The 9520-nt window shown below is 42.0% G+C and overlaps 1 pseudogene; it reads right to left on the reverse strand.

Moving 5' to 3' along the window:
- On the reverse strand, positions 1-6759 carry LOC102169835 (annotated as a pseudogene).

Genomic DNA, 9520 nt, shown 5'->3' on the forward strand with positions numbered 1-9520 from the left:
CACATCCCTGGTACTTATGTTACGCTGGAAATTTTACCTTATAATCACCTTCCTCCAACCCCCCTTCTTCCCACCCCTCTACCTCTGATGACCATTTGTTTTCTATGAGTTTGATTTTTCCCCATGTTCTGCAAATAAGGCAGATCCTATTGCATTTGTCTGACATTTCAGTCAGCATAATGTTTTCAATGTCGATCCATATTATCATGAATGGTAGAATTACCTCATTTTTATGGCTGAATAATATTCCACAGCTTTATCCATGCCTTCTTTATCCATTCATCCATTAAGAAAACATAGGATCTTTCCATGTGTTGGCTATTGTAGATAACGCTACTATGAACATGGGGGGTTGTAGATATCTTTTTGAGTTAATGTTTTCATTTACTTTGGATATACTCCCAGAAGTAGAATTGCTGGATCATATGTTGTTTAGTTTTTAGTTTTTCAAAGATCCTTCATATATTTATCTAAAAGATTTTCTTGTGCAGTGACTGGGTCCCCTGTGGATGGGTGCCATTAGTTCTCAAGAGGTTTCCCCATCTTGCTTGACTGGAGGAGGGCACAGGGATCAGACAAACAAAGACTTCTGTTGTGGAGAAGAATTCATGCTGACATAAATTAGGAGCAAAGTCTTTCTGTCTCCTCTTCTTTCTCATGACTTTTCCTGCTATTATCCTCCTATTATGAGGAGGCAGTAGAGCCTGGCTTAGAAGGTAAGCCTAGGCTTCCTGGCCAGCATCCTCCTTAGAGCTGCCTTCACTTCCTGGTTCTTCAGACTGTAGATAAGGGGGTCCAGTAGTGGGGTCACCATACTGTACTGTAAGGATAGGACTTGCTCCAGGACTGAGCCGGAAGCTGGAGTCCTGTACCTTGAAGGGAATTGCACAAAGGAATAAAATGAGGTCCAGACAAAAGCCACAATGCTGTTGGGCAGTCAGTGTCCATCCTGTCCCAGATTCTGCAAGGATGGTCCTCAGGGCTGTCAGCTATCAGTGGTAGAAGCATCTAGAAATGACTATTATCAGTGAGAAGTCAGTCATTTCTGCTTTCAAATGCCTCCATACATGAGTGATCATATGCGAGACATTAGAGGAACTGCCCTGGAGAAAAAGGGAGTTCTGCAGCATATTAAGTGCTACAGGTTAGAATAAAACTTAAAAAAAAAATTCATGCATTTCTATAGCACTTCACAGTTTTCAAAGCATCTTTCCTTAGTAGTTATGTTGATAATCTGAGGATTTTTACCTCTTCTTTTCCCTATATATACAACTGCATGTTCTTATCTTGTGATGATCATTCCTAACAAAACTATATGATAGTCTAATAAAGTTGTCATTTTTTCCCTACCATTTATGGCTCTAGGAATTACCTCAGAGTCACAGCCCATTATTTTTATAATGCTTACTGGACCAAAATTTTGTCCTTTTTAGCACATTTGTCTTTGGCTTGGAAAAGAAGCCAAGCTTTGTAAATAAAGTGAAAGATACAAATGTATCTAGCATGAGATATGAATCCAAAATAGTAAGATTAAAATTGTGGGTGTATGTTGCTGCTGCTGCTGCTAAGCTGCTTCAGTCGTGTCCAGCTCCATGCGACCCCATAGACGGCAACCCACCAGGCTCCCCCGTCCCTGGGATTCTCCAGGCAAGAACACTGGAGTGGGTTGCCATTTCCTTCTCCAAGGCATGAAAGTGAAAAGTGAAAGTGAAGTCACTCAGTCCTGTCCTACTCTTAGTGACCCCAGGGACTGTAGCCTACCAGGCTCATCTGTCCATGGGATTTTCCAGGCAAGAGTACTGGAGCGGGTTGCCATTGTCTTCTCCTCATGGGTGTACATTGTTAAGTGTCATTGTGAATATTTTTGAAAGAAGCATTCAAATTTTATTTTTGCAATTGTGTCATTATCACTGGAATGATCTTTGTGGGTTTTATGTACTTGGTTAAAAAAGATACTCATTTTACTGTCATTTTTATTTTTAAATTTATCCCTCCTAATGTTTTTGTGAAGTGGTTGGAAGAAGTCTTATCATTCTCCTTATGGCAAACGAGGAAATTGAGAAAAAGAGAGCTGAAGAGTTTTGTCCTCAGGACAGGTGAGCTCTCCTGGACCTTATCATTTCCCACCCCTTACTCCTTGCCAAGTAACAACCAGGTGAGGAAAGTTCTCAATTTGTACAAATACATCTCCAGTTCACTAGTAGAGAGCACAGGCCATTAGTTACTCTGTTTCCTGGGAGCAAGGACCCATCAACTAGAGCTGTTTCTGTCTGAGAGAAACACGGTAGAACGGTAGAAAAGAGCTTGAGGTTCCAAGTCAGTGAGCCTTAGTTTATATTTTGGCTCCATTCCTAGCTTGTTCTGGCAGCTTTTGTAAGGTACCTGGTTACTCCTGAAACTCAGTATTCTTTTGGAAAATGAGGTTAATAATGTTTATCTTGTGGTGTGATACATACTAAAATTGATCTTGATTGTGTAAAGCAGCTGTAGCATAGTAACTAGCTAATCAATAGTTACAGTACAAATATGCTTTGGAGACATCATCTTCCAGTAGGAAAGAGAAATGGCATGTTTTAAGGATGATGTATTTAATTTTTTTGTCCAACACTGAATAAAAGTCTACTAAAGACTTTCATTTTCCCTTTTGATGACTCCCAAATAATGCTCAAAATTCTCCAAGCCAGGCTTCAGCAATACGTGAACCATGAACTTCCAGATGGTCAAGCTGGTTCTAGAAAAGGCAGAGAAACCAGAGATCAAATTGCCAACTTCCGCTGGATCATCAAAAAAGGAAGAGAGTACCAGAAAAACATCTATTTCTGCTTTATTGACTATGCCAAAGCCTTTGACTGTGTGGATCACAATAAACTGTGGAAAATTTTGAAAGAGATGGGAATACCAGACCACCTGACCTGCCTCTTGAGAAACCTATATGCAGGCCAGGAAGCAACAGTTAGAACTGGACATGGAACAACAGACTGGTTCCAAATAGGAAAAGGAGTATGTCAAGACTGTATATTGGCACCCTGCTTATTTAACTTACATGCAGAGTACATCATGAGAAACGCTGGACTGGAGGAAGCACAAGCTGGAATCAAGATTGTTGGGAGAAATATCAATAACCTCAGATATGCTGATGGTACCACCCTTATGGCAGAAAGTGAAGAGGAACTAAAAAGCCTCTTGATGAAAGTGAAAGAGGAGAGTGAAAAAGTTGGCTTAAAGCTCAATATTAAGAAAATGAAGATCATGGCATCTGGTCCCATCACTTCATGGCAAATAGATAGGGAAACAGTGGAAACAGTGTCAGACTTTATTTTTTTAGGCTCCAAAATCACTGCAGATGGTGATTGCAGCCATGAAATTAAAAGATGCTTACTCCTTGGAAGGAAAGTTATGACCAACCTAGATAGCATATTCAAAAGCAGAGACATTACTTTGCCGGCAAAGGTCCATCTGGTCTAGGCTATGGTTTTTCCTGTGGTCATGTATGAATGTGAGAGTTGGACTGTGAAGAAAGCTGAGCGCCGAAGAATTGATGTTTTTGAACTGTGGTGTTGGAGAAGACTCTTGAGAGTCCCATGGACTGCAAGGAGATCCAACCAGTTCACTCTAAAGGAGATCAGTCCTGGGTGTTCTTTGGAAGGAATGATGCTAAAGCTGAAGCTCTAGTACTTTGGCCACCTCATGTGAAGAGCTGACTCATTGGAAAACACTTTGATGCTGGGAGGGATTGGGGGCAGGAGGAAAAGGGGACAACAGAGGATGAGATGGCTGGATGGCATCACCGACTCGATGAATGTGGGTTTGAGTGAACTCCGGGAGTTGGTGATGGACAGGGAGGCCTGGTGTGCTGTGATTCATGGGGTTGCAAAGAGTTGGACATGACTGAGCGACTGAACTGAACTGAAATCACAGTTCAATGGAAATAAGAAAAACTTCAGTCTTTGTATAAGCTTATTTTTCAGAGTTAGACAATTGAAGCCTCAGAAATAAAATGACTTTTTTAAAAAATAATTCACACATCTAGTCCACAGCAGAGGTGGAAATGGAGCCCAGGCCTTTTGAGTTCCAATAAAATTTTTTTCCTGCTACTTTGCAATGTTCTGATCTATAGACCAAGGTTACTTTAGAGTGGAAAATATTGTACATCGTATTCAAAGGTTCAGCAATGATATACCTTAATGTTCATGAGGATGGAGATCACAATAAAATGAGATGAGCAGATAGAGAAGATCTGTTCCAACCTGTGGCAGAGTTGATCCCCAGGGCTGTCTTGATACAGGTATAAGAAAGCGGCACTAGGACAAGGGTGCCGAGGCCCAGGACCATCATGGTAGTCGGAGCAGAGGCAACGCTCATGGAGGGGTCAGAACAGGGGTCAGAACAGGGTCAGGAGCGCTGGAGGAAGCTCACGGGCAAAACTGCGGATGAGGTTGGGGCCACAGAAGTGCTGCTGAGCCAGCAGGATGGAGTTAAGCAGGCCAGTCCCCATTCCTAGGCCCAGGAGGCTCCCGCCAGGCCAGCACACACCTGCTTGTTCATAGTCCCCACATACAGCAGCAGGTGGCACACAGCCTGGAACTGGTCACAGGCCATGACTGAAAGGAGGCAGATTTCAGTGCCCCCTGAAAATATGACCAAGGAGATCTGGGTGAAACACTCAAGGAAGGAGATAGTCTTCCACTTGGAAAGCAGGTTCTCTAGCAGCTTAGGCACAATGACTGAGGCATAGAAAGCAACCAGGAAGGAGAGGTGACTGAGGAAGAAGTATATGGGGGTGTGCAGGTGGGAATCAGTCCTGATCACCAGCAGCATCAGCAGGTTCCCTGTGGGGGTCAGGAGGTAAATCACCAAGAATGTTACAAATAGTACTACCTGAATGTGAGTGTTATTGGATAGTTCTTGGAGAATAGAGAAAGTGACTGTGGTTGTGTTCCCAACTTTCATGGAGCATTGATGTTTCCCTTTAGAAGGACAAGAACAGAAAGAAATCTCCAACGTGTTATGAGTCTCAGAGCACGGCTGGGGATGAGGTGTCAGCTTCAGGACTGACCCTGGACAGGTCGTGTAGCAGAGGCAACCTTGCCATGTCAGACCTCATCAACCTTTCCCAGCTCAAGGCAATATATCTATTGGTTTATTGGCTAAGGTGGAGATGGTGGGATGGAAGATGTAGAGAATCAAACTCAGAAAGGAAGGAGAAAAGAGACTATTCAGACTGGAGAAGGAAAGGAAGGGAGTTGTAAACAGCCTCCAGAGCACCCTGTTCTTGGTTCCAAAAAGAATGGAGTTCAAACCACAGGAAGGCTCCCTGACATAGTGAATAAGCCATAAAGATGTTGGCCGACCATCTTGCTGACAGTCCATGATGCGTGTTTGAATGATTGCTAGAGGTATTGTGACAGCTGGTGATGCCGCAAGACCTTTCTGTGTCACTGTAAGTTCATGAATAATTCCCTTGGGTTTCTCAATAAGAAACTGGGAAAAACAAATGGGTTCTAAAATCCATTCCAGCTTAGAAATTCTAAGGTCTAGTGGCCAAGACTCAGCAATCCCAATGCAGGCAGCCTGGGTTCAACCCCTATTCAAGGAACTAGATCCCACATGCTCCAACTAAAGATCTGGAATGTCACAAAACAAAGGTTGAAGATCCTGCTTGCTGCAACTGAGACCCAGTGCAGCCAAATAAATAAACAATAATAAATATTTTTTAAAAAATTTGGGGACAACATTCCTTGGGTTTCTCTGTTACTAAATGGAAACCCTCTCCTTTTCTGTGTCAACACAAGTAGAACTGGCACAGTAGTCTGGTTTCATGGAAGCCAGGCAAGAGGAAGCCCTTAAATGGGAGGCAAGGGCTGTGCACATCAGTTACTCGAGGGCGTCTGTGAGTTGATAATATCCACTGTTGGCACTATAACATCAAGACTTAACATTAGAGCCCACGAAGACCATGCTATTCTCTGAGTTGGTACTAGGGATTTGGATGAAGCCAAGTCAAATTGGACCACCTTCTGTGCATAACGGATATGGAAAAGGGGAATAAAAGCAAAGGAAGAGACTGTACAGAAACCTGATAAAATAAAAAGTTAGAGGGTGTCATGCAGAGCAAAGGAATATAGCATGGTCACCCCTCTCCCCTGAGAGGGTAACTCAGGAGGGTGATGAATGAGGATGTAGTTACTATTTATGGCTTGTACACTCACAAGCTCCCAGAGTGGATAGTTTTAGAAGAAGATGGAGTTGAATGAGAAGGGCCGTTTTCTTCACCTGGTCTCTTTCAGCCAACAAGAGATGCTTTCAGTAGAAGATACCTAAATGGCATCCTTTCTAACCAGCAAAAGCCAGAGATATGGCTAGGACTTGGTGGGCTTTCCTCAACTTTGTCTTTCTTTTAGAAGATGCAGAGGTGGAGTTTTTGAGCAAGGAAATATCCCTATAGTCCTTCTTTCCAACAGAAAAATTTCTTGACTCAGCCTCCAATATAACAATGGCCAGAGGGACTTGAGCTCAGTGCTAGGCCTTGGAGAGTGTTGGCGGTCCCTGGGGAGTCCATTAAGCAGGAGGCCTGCTCTGATCTGTATGAATTCTCCAGGGCCACAATTCCTTCCCTGTATTACTTTTTTTCAGTGAGTTGCATTATCTAAGATGTACTTGTCTATGCCAATTGTTTCTAAAGATTAAAATACAGAGTTCTAAGGTTTCTTAGTTGTAAATCTTGGAATTCCTTCCCTTCTTCCCTCTCTCCTTCCGTTCTTTCTCTCTTTACTATATTTTAAATAATATTTGATTATAGAAACATAATAATAAAAGATATAAAAGAAAACTGATATATATTTTTTATTTTCCTTCTTTTATTGCCTCAGGTATTTTAAATTGAGAAGTGTATTAAAGATATTTTAATGATAAAAGAAAGTACAAGTTTATTATGTTATGCAAAGTTAATTGTTTTTTTAAAGATGGAGAAGCTCTATACAGTCAACAAAAACAAGACCAGGAGCTGACTGTGGCTCAGATCATGAACTCGTTATTGCCAAATTCAGACTGAAATTGAAGAAAGTAGGGAAAACCGCTAGACCATTCAGGTATGACCTAAATCAAATCCCTTATGATTATACAGTGGAAGTGAGAAGTAGATTTAAGCGACTAGATCTGATAGAGAGAGTGCCTGATGAACTATGGAATGAGGTCCGTGACATTGTACAGGAGACAGAGATCAAGACCATCCCCATGGAAAAGAAATACAAAAAAGCAAAATGGCTGTTTGGGGAGGCCTTACAAATAGCTGTGAAAAGAAGAGAGGCGAAAAGCAAAGGAGAAAAGGAAAGATATAAGCATCTGAATGCAGAGTTCCAAAGAATAGCAAGAAGAGATAAGAAAGCCTTCCTCAGCGATCAATCCAAAGAGATAGAGGAAAACAACAGACTGGGGAAAACTAGAGATCTCTTCAAGAAAATTAGAGATACCAAGGGAACATTTCATGCAAAGATGGGCTCGATAAAGGACAGAAATTGTCTGGACCTAACAGAAGCAGAAGATATTAAGAAGAGGTGGCAAGAATACACAGAAGAACTGTACAAAAAAGATCTTCAAACCCAGATAATCATGATGATGTGATCACTCATCTAGAGCCAGACATCTTGGAATGTGAAGTCAAGTGGGCCTTAGAAAGCATCACTACGAACAAAGCTAGTGGAGGTGATGGAATTCCAGTTGAGCTATTTCAAATCCTGAAAGATGATGCTGTGAAAGTGCTGCACTCAATATGCCAGCAAGTTTGGAAAACTCAGCAGTGGCCACAGGACTGGAAAAGGTCAGTTTTCATTCCAATCCCAAAGAAAGGCAATGCAAAAGAATGCTCAAATTACCGCACAATTGCACTCATCTCACCTGCTAGTAAGGTAATGCTCAAAATTCTCCAAGCCAGGCTTCAGCAATATGTGAACCGTGAACTCCCTGATGTTCAAGCTGGTTTTAGAAAAGGTAGAGGAAACAGAGATCAAATTGCCAACATCCTCTGGATCATGGAAAAAGCAAGAGAGTTCCAGAAAAACATCTATTTCTGCTTTATTGACTATGCCAAAGCCTTTGACTGTGTGGATCACAATAAACTGTGGAAAATTCTGAAAGAGATGGGACTACCAGACCACCCAACCTGCCTCTTGAGAAATCTGTATGCAGGCCAGGAAGCAACAGTTAGAACTGGACATGGAACAACAGACTGGTTCCAAATAGGAAAAGGAGTCCATCAAGGCTGTATATTGTCACCCTGCTTATTTAACTTATATGCAGAGTACATCATGAGAAACGCTGAGCTGGAAGAAACACAAGCTGGAATCAAGGTTGCCGGGAGAAATATCAATAACCTCAGATATGCAGATGACACCACCCTTATGGCAGAAAGTGAAGAGGAGCTAAAAAGTCTCTTGATGAAAGTGAAAGAGGAGAGTGAAAAAGTTGGCTTAAAGCTCAGCATTCAGAAAACAAAGATCATGGCATCTGGTCACTCCATGGGAAATAGATGGGGAAACAGTGGAAACAGTGCCAGACTTTATTTTTTTAGGCTCCAAAATCACTGCAGATGGTGACTGCAGCCATGAAATTAAAAGACGCTTACTGCTTGGAATAAAAGTTATGACCAACCTTGACAGTATATTCAAAAGCAGAGACATTACTTTGCCGACTAAGGTCCATCTAGTCAAGTCTATGGTTTTTCCTGTGGTCATGTATGAATGTGAGAGTTGGACTGTGAAGAAGGCTGAGCACCAAAGAATTGATGTTATTGAACTGTGGTGTTGGAGAAGACTCTTGAGAGTCCGTTGGACTGCAAGGAGATCCAACCAGTCCATTCTGAAGGAGATCAACCCTGGGATTACTTTGGAAGGAATGATGCTAAAGCTGAAGCTCCAGTACTTTGGCCACCTCATGCAAAGAGTTGACTCATTGGAAAAGACTCTGATGCTGGGAGGGATAGGGGGCAGGAGGAGAAGGGGACAACAGAGGATGAGATGGCTGGATGGCATCACGGACTCAATGGACGTGAGTTTGAGTGAACTCTGGGAGTTGGTGATGGACAGGGAGGCCTGGCGTGCTTTGATTCATGGGGTCACAAAGAGTCGGACATGACTGAGCAACTGAACTGAACTTTAATGTCTCTGCTTTTTATTTATTTTTTAAAGTATAAATTTATTTATTTTAATTGTTTTATTCATTGTGACTGTTAGACCTGGACATGGAACAACAGACTGGTTACAAATCAGGAAAGGAGTGTGTCAAGACTGTATATTGTCACCCTGCTTATTTAACTTATATGCAGAGTACATCTGCACCTGTGAAATGCTGGGCTGGATGAATCACAAGCTGGAATCAAGATTGCGGGAGAAATATCAATAACCTCAGATATGCAGATGACACCATCGTTATGGAAGAAAGTGAAGAAGAACTAAAGAGCCTCTTGATGAAATTGAAAGAGGAGCATGAAAAAGTTGGCTTAAAGCTCAACATTCAGAAAACTAAG

Source organism: Capra hircus, chromosome 5 (genome assembly GCF_001704415.2).
Source record: "Capra hircus breed San Clemente chromosome 5, ASM170441v1, whole genome shotgun sequence".
Taxonomy (NCBI): Eukaryota; Metazoa; Chordata; class Mammalia; order Artiodactyla; family Bovidae; genus Capra; species Capra hircus.